Below are 14,175 nucleotides of genomic sequence, written 5' to 3'. Positions count from 1 at the left end.
CCTTTCCCCCTTCCCCCTTTCTCCCTCTCTTTCCATCCTCTTCTCTTCTCTGTCATGTATGTATGTATGTATGTATGTTTGTATGTATGTATGTATCTATCGTGTGTGTATGTATGTATGCATGCATGTATGTATGTATGTATCTATCTATCTATCTATTGTGTGCCTATGTATGTATTGACCATGTTGTGTGTATGTAGGTATGCATGTATTGTGTATCTATGTATGTATATATGTATATTCTGTCATGTATGTATGTATGTATGTATGTATGTATGTATGTGTGTGTGTATCTGTCATTCTTTGTGAGTCAGGAGTAGAAAGTGTCAAAATGTCACAGTGGTTTGCCCTTGTGTCCCCACTTTGGAGAACCTGGCTTTACCGCTTAGTATCTGACTAGAACTGTGTTACACAGAACTGGGTTTCTAAAAAGGACCAGAGTCCAGCTTGATTCATTAAGGTTGGGAATACTCATAGAGGAAATGACTGAGAAGCACAAGAGAAAAAAAAAAAACCAGTCTCACATGCAGGAGATTCTGACGTGGAGATGTGGAGACCGAGAAGGCTGGAGAAAACTCTTGACTTGATTGACAACCCACCCCCAGGTGCATGCATGCTCATGAAGGCACACGTATGTGCATGCGTACTGTGGTCAGCCTCAGATATTATGTCTTAGGTGCGTCTATCTTGTTATTTGTGTGCAGTCTTCTGCCTGATACCTTAGGCTAGGTGGGCTGGCCAGCGATGCCCAAAGGTCCCCTTCTCTTTCCGCCTAACACTGGGATTACATGCATGCCGCCGTGCCTGGCTCACTGCATGGGTCCGGGATCCAAGCACATTACCAACTCGGCTCTATCCCTAACTCTTGTCTGTGGATTTTTGAGTGGAATAAGGATGAGATCCCTACCGGCCGGTGAAATGTCAGACCGACCGACCCTGCTCGAAAGCTTCCTGTAAACACTGCAACACCTTTCCAGCTGTGCTTTGACTGGTGTTGGCATTCCTGTGAATGTGAGTGAAATGGTGTCAGGAGTGACTTACAAGCAGGAAAGTGGTGGGTTTTGGTTTTCATTTTGACCACTGTGTGTTACGTAGCTGGTGGTGGACTACGCTTGGACAGTTCCTTTGTTGGGGTAGATATCTTTGGTTAAAGGACCGTGTCAGAGCACAGAAGACAGCTGGCTCTCTGCATCATCGTGATCACAGCTGGCTCAAGAGGCACAAGATTATTAACACCCATTACACATATTTTCACTTCTCACTTAAAAATGTGTTTTCCTGATTTTCATTTCCCTCTCATTGTCTTTCGGCCTCCCGTAGACCCACTTCTGTGCACATGTGTTGGATCTTATCTGCCCAAGAAAGTGCATTACCTTTGAAAAATCAGTTTTATATGGTCTTTTGTTTTCCCAGCTCATTGTTCTAGAACCTTCTTCCCAGGACTTCAGTGTATCAGTAAATTCTACTGGTTCTTCCTCTGAGTTGTGTCCTCAACCTACTTATTATTCTACTGAAGATGAGAAAAATGGAAATAGAAGCTCCATCTAATGAAGCACAGGCAGCTACAGTTTCTGGTTTTTCTTCTATTGAAAATAGTTTTTTCATACAATATATTTAATATAATATATAATACTGATTATAGTTTTCCTTTTCCCCATTCCTCTCAGTTCCTCTCCACTTCCTTCCCATCCAGATCCACACCCTTTCTGCCTCTCTCAAGGAAACAAACAGGCATCTAAGGAATAATAATAATAAAAATAAAATTAAATAAGATAAAGCAAAAAGAAGCAATTCAGAATAAGCCAAAAACAAACAGAAAAGAGCCCAAGAAAAAGCATGAGAAATACATATGGTTGAAGAAACACACATATTTTCACACACAGAAATTCCATAAAACACAAAACCAGAAGCCATAACATACACACAAAGGGGCTGTAAGACAGTTTCTTGAATTAGACATTTCCCCCGCTATTAGGTCTGGGTACCCTGAGTGTCAGCATCTCCATAATAAAATGCCCTTAAGTGGCTGCTATCAAGATGGGAACAAACCGAACATAACAGCTGTTAGTTTAATAAATTAGCTTATGATTCTGGTGCTTATCCCTTTCAGTTGTCCCTATTGTCCCTTTCCTGAGGTCGCCGTGAAGCGCTGGGTCTTTGTGGTCTGGAGTCTTGCTGGGGTTAGAAGTGCCTAACAAGGCTCTAGTCTTACACTTGTCAGGTAGCACCAACTGTCTCCAGGGCCTCTCTCTTGGGTGAGTTTCTGGTCCCCTAGATCATAGTCCTAGGCTTCTTGATGCGAGAGTGAAAAGGGCACAGCCTCTCAAAGTCAGCTAGGAAGTCATAAAGCTCACCTCTGTGAATTGAAGCTCGTCACAAGGTCGTCCCACATTCAAAAGAAGACGAAATACACTCAATTACCAGATGAGGAAACATGTTAACATCCAGGGATGAGGGAGATTGTTACGGCTGTCCTGACCAGCTGTCTGTATGCCTCCAATCACCTTAGCCCTTTATAGAATCATTTTCTTAAGTACTTCACGTACATATGTTTATATGTGTGTATCTATGTATACCCATATATGTACCTATGGAAGTACATAAATATGTGAATCTATTATAGTATAAAACTCAGCTGTGTGCACACATGTACTCATAGTGGGCTTATGAATAATGAAATGATTTACTGTATGAACTCATAATGGGCTTATGAATACCAAGTAACTTATAATTATTCTCCATTGGTAAAAATAGTGGCATCTGTGTGGGAATTGCTTCTGATTGTCTGCTAGTTTCTCTAATGCCACCTGTAAAAGAGTGCTAGTAATAAATACTTCTTAGAAGATGTTCAGCTCCTAAATATGAAATACATTTTGCTTGCAAAAGAAACGTGTATTCCTTCATTTGCCTTGGCTTACTTTGGCTCTAGAAAACTCAGGTGTCATTTGTCATCATCTGTTCTTGTGATTAGTGTAGATAGACTTTGCCCTCATGGCTCAGAATTAGTTTCCCCCTTCTGTTTCAGCTTTCTTACTGTGTATGGGGATTTATTACCAGCCTCTTCTATCACTTCTGAAACTGGATAAGATGCAATCAAAATATTTTAAAATACAGTTATATGAGACTGGCTAGGCAACTCAGTGGTTAAAAGTATATCCTGCTATTGCAGTAGACTGAGTTTTGTTTCCAGCACCCACACCCCCTCTGTAACTCCAGATCCAGAGATCCTGATGTGTCTGGGTTCTGTGAGCACTGCTGCTCATGTGCGTATACATACCTTGCCTGCCCCCATTAAAAAATTAGAGTACACTGGTAAACCTATGGCAGCACTAGATGCATTTTCACTTTAGAAAATGACATTAGTGTGCTCCAGGCAGACAAAAGAACCAAGCGTTGGGACTATTTCACTTTGGTAATGCGTAGCATTTGCTTACGCAGCCTTCAAATAGTGGAGGCGAGATCCCCAGAGAGGCTCTGGGCTCCAATGGCTTCATGAGCTCTTTTTTCTCACACATTGCAATCAATCATTTAGAAGATTCACAGTGACTCATCCTTAGAAAAACAAAAAGCCATAGATTTAATGTCTCCATTTTCATCTGCTCTCCAAGTTTACCTCCTTCAAACCCAAGAGGGATTTTTCATTGAGGAGTCATTAATTCGGTTATTGTCTCATGGGAGATTAATGAAGCAAACATGGGTTATCCTTAGTTAAACTTCCCAGCTTCCTGCTTTGGATGCTTGCCAATCGTTTTGGTTGAGTTCTGAGTTACAAACCCCAGTGCATAGTCTTTATACAAAATATTTTTTTTCTTTTCTCTGCAAAAGAATCCAAATGTATTTTCCCACATATTTCCGCACTTACCTTTAAGCTTGCATTTTGGCCTGGAAATACAAAGAGTTGAGATGGCTATGGGAGCTCCGCCATGGTAGCTGCTCAGTCACCAGAGCACATTTCCGCTTCTGGGGGGCGGGACTGGGGAGGGGAGGGGCGGCGGGATGGTTCCGTTGCTGGCTCTTATTGCCTGAGCACAGTCTCCGCCATGAAGATAGAGGGTGAAATGGAGGCTGTTTACCTCACTGTGTTTCCTGACAGGTGTCTGAGGAGCCTGTCAACTGCTACATCACCCACATTGTTCCTCGATTACTCCCTAAATTCCCAGGCCAGAAACAGATTAAAGCGGCCAAGAGAAGAAGGCACTGAGTTGCTTAAGGTTCCTTTCTCCAAAAAGTGGCAATTTGACAGTTCAACAATGATAAAACCAGAAAAAAAAAACCAGAGACAGCAGACACAAAAATTCAAAAGCATAGCAATTTCAGGCTCATGAGCACGGCCACTGATGAGCTAATAATCCGTGCGGTCCAAGAGCAGCATCCTGGAGCTTAGACCAGGTGCATCATGTGCCACTCATGAATTCAGTCTTGGCTTGCCAGGAAAAGCTTACACTGTGTTCAAGCAGTCAATTTTAAAGACATGTTAAGATTTCCCCCAGATTTTTGTTATTACTTTTAATCTTATTAATGTCTGTTCCTTAAAGCTTTACGTTCAATTAATGGACACATTTATTATGTTGGATGACTCACTGAGCATCCTTTGTATGTGTTTTTATGGCACATGTAATACATACCGAGCACCAACTAGGAGTTGTGCTCACAAATATGAATCAAACAAACACTAATGCTGCCTGAGGGCTTGGATTTGCCTTGGAATGGTGGCCTATTAAACAAGAAGGAAGGAAAAAGGAAATACGTATATCTGTCCAACTTGAATAAAGCTATAAGAGAAAAGAATTTGTGTTGTGTTGTGGAAGTTTTGGGTTGTATGTAAACATATTTTTGTTTTAATCCCGGGTGTGGGATATGGGGGCTGTGCTAGTTTGTCCACAGCTGAGAAACTGCCTCTTGAGAGGACACGTGATCTTCATCAGCCGTGAACTACCTCATGGGGTGGGTGTGTGGTCTTTGTGAGTGGGGATAAAAAGCCAGACCCAAATAGAGACTAGGGACTCTGAGGAAGAAGAAGGCTGCCCTCCCCCCTCCCCTGCCCACTGCTCCTGGTTGCTGTTGGTGCAGTGTGATGAGACGAAGTCAGAGATATCCTGAAATGAGGATTGGACTTGCCCCAAGGAACCCAATGGCCCTGAACAGCAGGAAACAGCTCAGAAAAACTACACCCCCCCTCTCCCCACTAACCGTCTTTCTCCCCTGCCTGGTGTTGGGGTGTTGGAAGAGATTGGGGTGGAGTAAGGAGAAAGACGTAAGGAACTCCAAATAAAAAGAGTTGTTCCAAAGTATGCCAACAGTGGTGTGAGGTAGAATCTCAAGAATGTGTGTGAAGGGGGGGTGAGAGAGAGAGAGAGAGAGAGAGAGAGAGAGAGAGAGAGAGAGAGAGAGAGAGAGAGAGAAGAGAGAAGAGAGAAGAGAGGGAGAGAGAGGAGAGAGAGAGGGAGAGAGATAGAGACAGACAGACAGACAGAGACAAGACAGAGACAGAGAGAGGGAGGGAGACAGAGAGAGGGAGGGAGACAGAGAGAGAGAGAGAAGGAAGGAGACAGAGAGAGACAGAGAGAGAGAGAGAGAGAGAGAGAGAGAGAGAGAGAGAGGGAGGGAGGGAGGGAGGGAGGCACATATCACAGATGAGTTGTAAGGGGGAAAGTCTGACTGGGCCTGGCATGCAGGTCAGAGGGAATATGAAACGGCTTGTGATAAAAAAACAAAGATCCCAACTGTGGAGGGCTGTGCAGAATCCAGCGAGGAACCCAGTGAACCTCATGGGAAGCCGGGGAGCTTTCAAAGCACAGCCACTGGGTGACCAGCTCTGAGTGTTGTGCTTGCTTGTGCCTACAAGGAAGACCCCTGCAAACATGAGGCAGAAATGAATGCTAATTTCAAAGGCACTGCATTAGACAATTTGAGGATGCTGAATTGGAACTAGAATTGTCCTTAGAAGGACCCCATGCTGCTGAGGCCCCAGAGCTTAAGCTTCCTGCTGTTACAATAGACTCTCAGGTACATCGTGCAATGAGCTATATAGACAGTTCTGGCTTTTCCTGGAGCCAAGGCCAGTTTTCAGCTTTGAAACTTGCTTGATACATTGTTTTATCATTCCTGAGAGGCTCTGCCTTCCCTGCCTTTTCTTTTATTATTTCCTCTTTATTTTATTCTACTGTCCACTGCTCCCAATCCAGAGCACAATGTTAAAAACAAGACAAAAGAAAAATTACATTTGCTTCTTACAATAGATTTGGAGGGTCTTTTTTTTTTTTTTTTTTGGTGCATTTTATCCACAGATGCCAGTGATACAGATTTTGAAATGACATATTTCTGAGATCTGGCATCTGAATATATAAAATGGAGTAGGACCGGGGCACGGAATGGGGGAAAAGATGATGGCATTTATGTACATTACTCATCGCATTTTAAAACTGCTGGATATCTTTCCGGAGACTGTTGCAAACTTCCACAGACTTTTTCCTCCTCCTCCTCTTCCTTCTCCTCCTCCTCTTCCTCCTCCTCCTCTTCTTTCTTCTCCTCCTCTTCCTCCTCCTCCTCCTCTTCCTCCTCCTCCTCTTCTTTCTCCTCCTTCTCTTCCTCCTCCTCCTCTTCCTCCTTTTCCTCCTCCTCTTCCTTCTCTCCTTCCTCTTCTTCCTCCTCCTCTTCTTTCTTCTCCTTCTCCTCCTCCTTCTCCTCCCCCCTCCTCCTCCATCCTCTTTTACATCAAAGACCATGCAAAGTTCATGGTGCTTTACTGTGCTGGAGCAAGCTGCCTCCTTTGGTCCAACATCTCTATATTATTTGAAATCTTATTGAACACTGTTGTAGATCTTTTATCCATTTGCCAAACAATTTTTTTTTCCTGTAAGAAATGCTGCCTATTCCAGTGAACATTCTCCAAAGAAACAATGCTGGGGTTTTTATGAAATAGAGGGCAAGATGAGCTGGCTAATTTATTCCATTCCCAATGCTTTGAAACGGGAGTTGAAGTGAATGAAAATGATTAAGTTTGCAGCCTGGCCTGCAGATATGAAAAGCTGCTGGGAAACGTCGGGTGGGGAATGGCTTTAATTTACTGTGTGGACCTCGGCCCGCGATACGCCTGCTTTTCATTTGCTTTCATTAGAGAGAACGAAACACAGGGCAAAAGCTTTAAGAATGGCTACAGTTGAAAAGAACCAGTTGCTTGAAGCTCTAAGATTGTTATTTCCATTGAACAATGGGATATTGTTCTGGAGAGTCCAGGAGCAGGGAGCTGGCACTTGGGAAAGCCATAACCTCTTTAGAGAGAATTCAAGTGGCTTCCCCTGCAAATGGGTCTGCAGATGCCATAGGACGGCCTGGCACTCTTCAGACATCCCCTGTCCTCTGAGGCTATTGTCTCTAGACTTTCTCCATACGGCTTAACCATTGGGCAGGTTTAATATCGACCATACTACAGAATAAATAAGGCTTATACCCTTATGTTTCTAGCCAAACAGCAGTGTTTATGGCTTACTGAGTGAATCCAAGGCCACGTGTGGTGTTGCCATGTGGGCACAGGTGGAGAAAAGTCTCCTGTGGCCCTTTCTTTTGTTCCCCGAGTTTTCACACTGAGCTTCATTTACTCAGCTCTGCACTGCCCAGAATTGAGCATGGCAGTCTCTGTATTTATGGCAGCATTTAGTCACACAGCCTTTGGTTTTTAATGTCTTGTAAATGAGTAGAAGAAAGCAGCCCCTGCCTCCAGCTCCTAGAAAGGACGGACTGTTTCATTATCGTGGCTTTAATCTCCACCTATCCTTTAAAAAGGTGGCGTGCAAAACATCTGGCTTGCTTTGAAGTTAGTTTATTTTACTAAATTAAACTTTCTCAGATTGTACCCCCCCCTTTTATTTACTGTGCCATGCAATACTTGATTAATTATGGAACAAGTTCACCTGTGTTTATAAACCTGACAATTTAGGCTGGAGATGAAGAAAGTTGGAGTTAGAAATTTATGCCAAAGCAAGTCCGTTGGTAGGCTCCAGGGTTTTTGTTTTTTGAACTTTGCATTTTTGATATTATTTTAAACAGTTCCTTGTGCAGACAAATATCTGCGTCTTTGAGGATTCGGTTGTTTAAAGAGACAGTATGCACAGTGATTTAGAGCACGGAGCTTTGGGAAAGCTGGGTCCAAATCCCAGGTCCACAACCTCTGCAAAATTACTTTATGTCCTTGGGTCTCAGGAGCCTCAGCTGTAAAATGGTGGCCGCCTGTGATCACTGTCCCCAGGTCTTCACACACGTGTGCAGTTGCTTCCCTACTGATATGGCTGCTGCATTATAAAGACCAGTATGATGTCATGGAACCGATGGTGTGTGACTTTTGAGGTATGGTAGCCTCAGCCTTATGGCTTCTGTCTTGCTTTTTTTTTTCTTGAATTGCTCATTCAGGGAAAAGCCATGGAAAAGCCCTCTTGTAAGGAGTGTGACATTGCCCGTGGAAGAGGCCATGTGACTAAGGCTTTCTGTGAATACCAGGACTGTTTGTTGAGCCATCTTAGAAACTACCTCCACCTGCAGTGAGGCCCTCAGATACTGACAGCCATGGCCAGCGTTTTAACTACAGCCTCATAGGAAATCATGATCTGAAACCACTCTGTTGAATTGCTACCAAGTTCCTCACCTGCGGGAAGTGAATGAGGTAAGAGCGGCTCTTATTGCCTTGAGATGATGGATTTGGGACAGTTGTCTGTATAATAATGGACACCAGATATTTTAACCATAGTTCCTCATCATGGGATCATGTTGACCTTATGTGCTGAGCTCAACCTCGTACCTGTGAATTGACGGTACCTCCTTCTCCATCTCACAGCTCTGCCTCTCTCGCACCTGTGAATTGACGGTACCTGCTTCTCCATCTCACAGCTCTGCCTAGTCCTCAGAGTCTCAGCATCAAATGTATCGGCCACGCAGTAGCCCAGAACACCACCAACTCTTCCTTAAGGACAACCTGGGCCTGAGAAAAGAGCTGTCTGAGTGCTGTTTTCTTGGCCTGTGTGCCCACTTGCTTTATCCCTTTCAGTGTTGTTGTTGTTTTAAATACTATTCTGCAGAAAAGGGATTAATAATTTTCCATGGTGGCAAGAGCTTCCACCCCGAGACCTGCCCAAGCCTCCATTTCTCCAAACTTACCAACCTCCCTTTTCTTTTCCTTGGCTTTGACACATTTTGCTCAGTTCTTTTTAGATGACGGCCAGTTGCCTTGGTGCAAAGCTGGCTGCTTCTCACTTCCCTTGGTGAATTGTTACTCAAGGCTCAGACCTTGGTCTAAATGGCACAGCCCCAAGAGCCAGTCCAAGATGTCACCCCCATCCATTTAAAGTTTTCTTGATAAATGTTTCCACTGGTATTTTCTTAGTGCTTGCACTTCCCCCTGAGTGTCAACCCTATGAATAGGAGCCCCAACCACCTTGCTTTTATTGCTTAGTGTTTAGCTTAGAAAAGCCTCCAATTAACGTTTATCGAATGAAAGAATTTACCTGGGTAAAGTTTGGCTTGGCTGATGATTCCCTGATGCTTTTTAAAATCTCTATGTATTCCTTTAAACCATGAATACTATCCAACCTTTTATAAAACAAGTTCTTGGTTCCACACAAATGATAGATTTTTCTGTTAGCGAAATAATTTATCTTTGAGATCACTTTTCCAAGGCGATGCCATAGGATCACATAAACCAAAAACCTTCCCCCAGGGCACCAGACTGTAATTAAATTGATAAGATTTGGTTGACAGCTAAGATTTAGAGATCACTTGCATTGAACAGAGTCTATTGCTGCTTGAGCACGTGAAAGTTGTAATTTTAATTCATACGGCTGAAGATATGCTTAAACAGAGAGGAGCTTAGCTTCCAGTCGAAGCAGGAAGAGAACTCTACTGATGGGCCAAAAGAAAGATGGAGGCGCTCATCTGAGCAAAGCGCAGCAGTGGTCCTTGGGTACCAGCACTCTTCAGGAGGCTACTTCCGGACTCTCGTTGTAGCTTTGAAAACAGACAATTAGGAAAAACTGTGCACAATAAAGACGAGGTGGTTGGGGCTGTGCACAATACCTGGAATCCAGTGTCATCCTATATTATAGGACGTTGAGAAGTTCACATTGGTAAACTAAGACTGAGCATGTGGGATTGTACCCTGCAGTACACACAGGTAAGAAGTGCTGGACAGGGAGGGCTCTGCGTGAAGCAAGTATCATTGTTGGTTGGTTGGTTTGTTTCAAGACAGGGTTTCTCTGTGTAGCCCTGGCTGTCCTGGACTCGCTTTGTAGACCAGGCTGGCCTTGATCTCACAGAGATCTCCCTGCCTGGCTTTGTATTCCCGAGGGCTGGGATTACAGGCACGGGCCGCTGCGCCCAGCTGCAAGTATTGTTTTTTTTTTTTTTTTTTTTTTTTTAGCATTTTGCAAAGTGGAAATTAGCTCTCGCAGATTGATGGTGGGCAAAGGTGGTTCCTTTGATATTTTTACCAAGAGTCCTGTACCAACTTTTTAAAGTCTTTTAGTTTGTAAACATCACACACTTTACATGGCAAGAAACTGTTAATTAATTTAACCAATGCTTACTATCTGATATTTTCTAGGCTCTTCTTTAGGCAATTGAGGTGCAGCAAAGGACACAATACAAGTTAGCATGTCCTCTTCCAGAACAAATTCTGCCAGGCACAGGGCTTGGGCAAAATTCCACAGAGAAGTGATGCACGGCATTGGAAATACCGTGCGTGCGCACACAGGAAACGGTCTGCAGGTTATTCACAGGAGGCTTTCTGAAGAAGTCTGGGGCTTCTAAAGGCTCTGTGTTTCATTCGGGTCCAGCTGGCACTGTTGTTCCCTCAAGTCTACAAAAGTCCCTCTGCTCTTAGGAGATGGAAGCGCATTAAACTTGCTCTCACACAGTCAGAGGGCTCCAGACATGGTAGTAGTTAAAGGTCATGGATGAGTTCTGTACAAAGAAGGCCAGGGGCCAGCAGCCTGGAAATTAGGGACAGACCACGTTCCGGTTCAGATCTGAGGAAGCAGGGTGCATCTACAAGTTACTTGCTGCGAAGAAATGCAGGTGATCTTGAATGTGCAGCCTCGACCAATATCCCGAAGCTTGCCAGATCCCAGGCATCTTGGAAGGGCAGTAAATTGTAGGTGCCTCAGCTAGGCCACTAGGAACCGGATGTGTGTGCTAAGGGCTGAGAGAAATTCAACGACCGATTGCAAGAAACTCCCTGCCGTGCTTTCTTTAGGATTTCAGTCTTTGGGCAAAACTACATTTTTCTAGGGTACCTAGAGAACATTCTTTTCAGTTCTAAAAAGCCACATAACAATCCACCAAATAAGCACATCACAGGTAGAAAGTTCTTTCCAGTTAGTAGGTTGTGTTAACTGGGGTTGGTTGGGTTGGGGGTTGGGGGTGGGGCATACAGACTGCAAGTGTTGTGGTTTATTTACTCTTAGATAAGTATTTCTTTGATTAACTGAGAGACAATATACAATTTTCTATCAGATGTTTTACAGAGTTCTTGTCTAGAAATTTGTATCATTGGCTCGGATTGTTACATTTAGTTTTTTTTTTAATGCCCATTGACATGCATCATCAACAGTTAAATACCGTGGACACTGTATCAGATGAGCAGACACATACTGATGTCAGCAGCTTTCACATGAGAAGGGCTGCTGCTGCATTTGGGAAGAACTTAATGCAGAAGAGAATCTTGTGGGCTGTGTGTTCTCATCCTGTGTGCTACCCAACTTAACGCTATTATTGCCTAAAAAGCAAACAAATAAACCCCTTTTACAAACACTGGGTTGGCAAAAGAAAGATCTTTGGTTTGCTATGCTTGCAAGGAGTTTTACTCTGGAAGATGATGAAAAAGAATTTCCGCTTGATATTTCTTCTAGCACTCTTGTATGTGTGTGTGTGTGTGTGTGTGTGTGTGTGTGTATGTATGTGTGTATGTATGTGTGTATGTATGTATGTGTATATGTGTGTATATGCATGTGTATTTATGTGTGTGTGTATGTGTGTGTGTATGTGTGTATATGTGTGTGTGTTTATGTGTGTGTGTGTGTGTGTGTGTGTGTGTGTGTGTGTAGGGTGAACTGGGCAATGCTCTGTGTTTTCCTCAATGTGTTTTCTGTTCTTCCTTTATGAAAGCTAGAGAAAATGACTAGAGTTGCTTATGAAAAACTGCTGCAGCTGATGCCAGCAAATAGGTATTGCATGACAAGATGAACAAACATGCAGCCGCAAAGAAACCGCTGGCTCTACTTACTGTTTGAAACACAGCTTGACGCCAGGAGAAACTGCAAAAGGAGTTAGGAGTGGAGTTGTATGCAGCACACAAGACTTGGAGAGACTGAGTTTCGGAACTTGCCATCCTCTTTGAAAACAAGCTCTTCTCTCCCTTGCAGTATTTCTTTGAACTAGAAGGCACGGTTAGCAGCTGCTTTGGCTCGTTTCTGTCTTTTTTACAGCACTTGACACACAGGGCCTCCACGTGGGTGTTATGCAGCTGGGGAGCAGTGCTGAACCAACATGGTTCATGGCTTGCAAAGCTTCCAGGGTTCTGGAGAGAGGACAGGAAATGCTAATTTAAAATTAGTTATTGAAGCCAAGGAAGAAGAAGAAGAAGAAGAAGAAGAAGAAGAAGAAGAAGAAGAAGAAGAAGAAGAAGAAGAAGAAGGAGAAGAAAGAAATAAAAATGCATTTCATTTCCTAATCAGTTTGGGTTACCTCTTAGGAGTAAGGAATGGATCCGCAGAGTTGGCATGCAGGAAGTGCTTTTTAAGAGATGTCCGAAAAAGAAAAGATGTCTGGATGCAGGGCCTCTCTCTTTCAGAAGTCTTCCCAAATATCTTTAGAGAAAGTCCTTTGTTTAAAAAAACCTGCTTCTGAGGGAAGAGACCTAAAGACGGCTGAATAACTAGAACACTTTCATCAACATAATTTCCATAAAATATTTTTAAAGCTCTGGTTGCAACTAAGAAAACAGAAAATGACCTATAGGTGCTGATACTTTACATCTTGGGTTAATTTTTTTTTTGTCCTTTGACTATTTTTTGGGTCCAATTTATATTTCCTCATCTTGCTTTTGGGTGGGAGACAGGTTTTCACGTAGCCCAGGCTGGGGTGAGACTTACTACATGGCTGAGGATGATGTAGAATGTTTGAGCCTCCTGCCTTCACCTCCCAATGTGAGTGCTGGCATACACATTTGTGCCACCATGACTGGCTTCATGTAGCACCAGGGACTGAACCTGAACCTTCTGCGTCAAAGGCAAGCACTGTCTCTGCTATGTAACATCCCCAGTCTCTGATTTTTAAATTCTAAAATCTTGCAAAACCATTACCCTTTGTTGTCAGATACCAAGTCACATGTTAACTCAGAAGTTCTACAAGTCACTCACAGCCATCCTTATCGCCACTGCTATATATTTTAAACTATTCCTGGGACTTTTTTTTCCTGATAAAGTGATGGCATGCCTTTCATTTTTCTTCACTGTGGTTGGGAAAAATTTAAATGATAACTTCAGCTAAGATGGCTCTGTAAAAGAAGGATCAGCCTGGCCTGGAGAGGTGGCTTAGTAGTTAAGAGCTATGGCTGTTCTTCAAATCTCAGCACCCACATGGTGGTTCACAGTTGTCTATCATTGTACTTCCAGGGGATCTGACACTCTCACACAAGACAAACAGACAGACATGGAGGCAGAACAAATGTAAAAAAAAAAAAAGTATCAACCCTCTGCTCATCCCCCAAGCCCAGTGTGACATAAAAGAAGGAAACTTATTTACACAACTTTGCAAACAACATGAAAGCCTTGGTGCAGACCCTGGCTAGTAGTTAAAGACATGTTCTTATTAATCCAATGGGACTGAAACGCAACTTTCTTCCCTTTTCTGTAGAGATGGCTCCAGGACCTTGCTCCATTTCCACTGAGCACTGGAGTTTGTGACATATTTTGTGGTCTTTGAGTGAACACTACTTTCAAAGACACTTTCCACTACAGTAGAAAATCTGGTTTTCTTTGATGAACATTCCATCGGGCTATGGGGTAAATGAGATTTCTGGGAACAAGCGTTTGTTTTGGCTTGCTTGCCAGGAGGCTGAGTTTCTTTGACTGGCAGGGATCAGCTTCCCTGGGCCTCTTTCTCTCCCCTGAAGAGTTGCCTCTGGAAGAG

The 14,175-nt window shown here is 43.3% G+C and overlaps 2 long non-coding RNA genes across 3 annotated transcripts in view; one reads left to right on the top strand and one right to left on the bottom strand.

Annotated features, from left to right (window-relative positions):
- LOC311582538 overlaps positions 1-14,175 on the top strand; it is a 185,788-nt gene that overhangs the window by 163,425 nt on the left and 8,188 nt on the right. For both annotated transcript variants that reach the window (XR_014774131.1, XR_014774132.1), the window contains one exon: positions 8,407-8,656. This is a non-coding gene — a long non-coding RNA (uncharacterized lncRNA). The remainder of the gene's footprint in view (positions 1-8,406; positions 8,657-14,175) is intronic.
- On the bottom strand, positions 9,703-12,792 carry LOC311582540. The gene is made up of 3 exons (XR_014774138.1): positions 12,730-12,792; positions 12,269-12,562; positions 9,703-11,185 (listed from the first exon to the last, which is right to left on the bottom strand). It is a non-coding gene; the product is annotated as an uncharacterized lncRNA (long non-coding RNA).

The sequence above is a fragment of the Acomys minous genome, assembly GCF_964271855.1.
Source record: "Acomys minous genome assembly, chromosome: 14".
Lineage (NCBI taxonomy): Eukaryota > Metazoa > Chordata > Mammalia > Rodentia > Muridae > Acomys > Acomys minous.
Note: the sequence above shows the minus strand (reverse complement) of the source record. Positions and strands in the feature narration are given on the sequence as shown.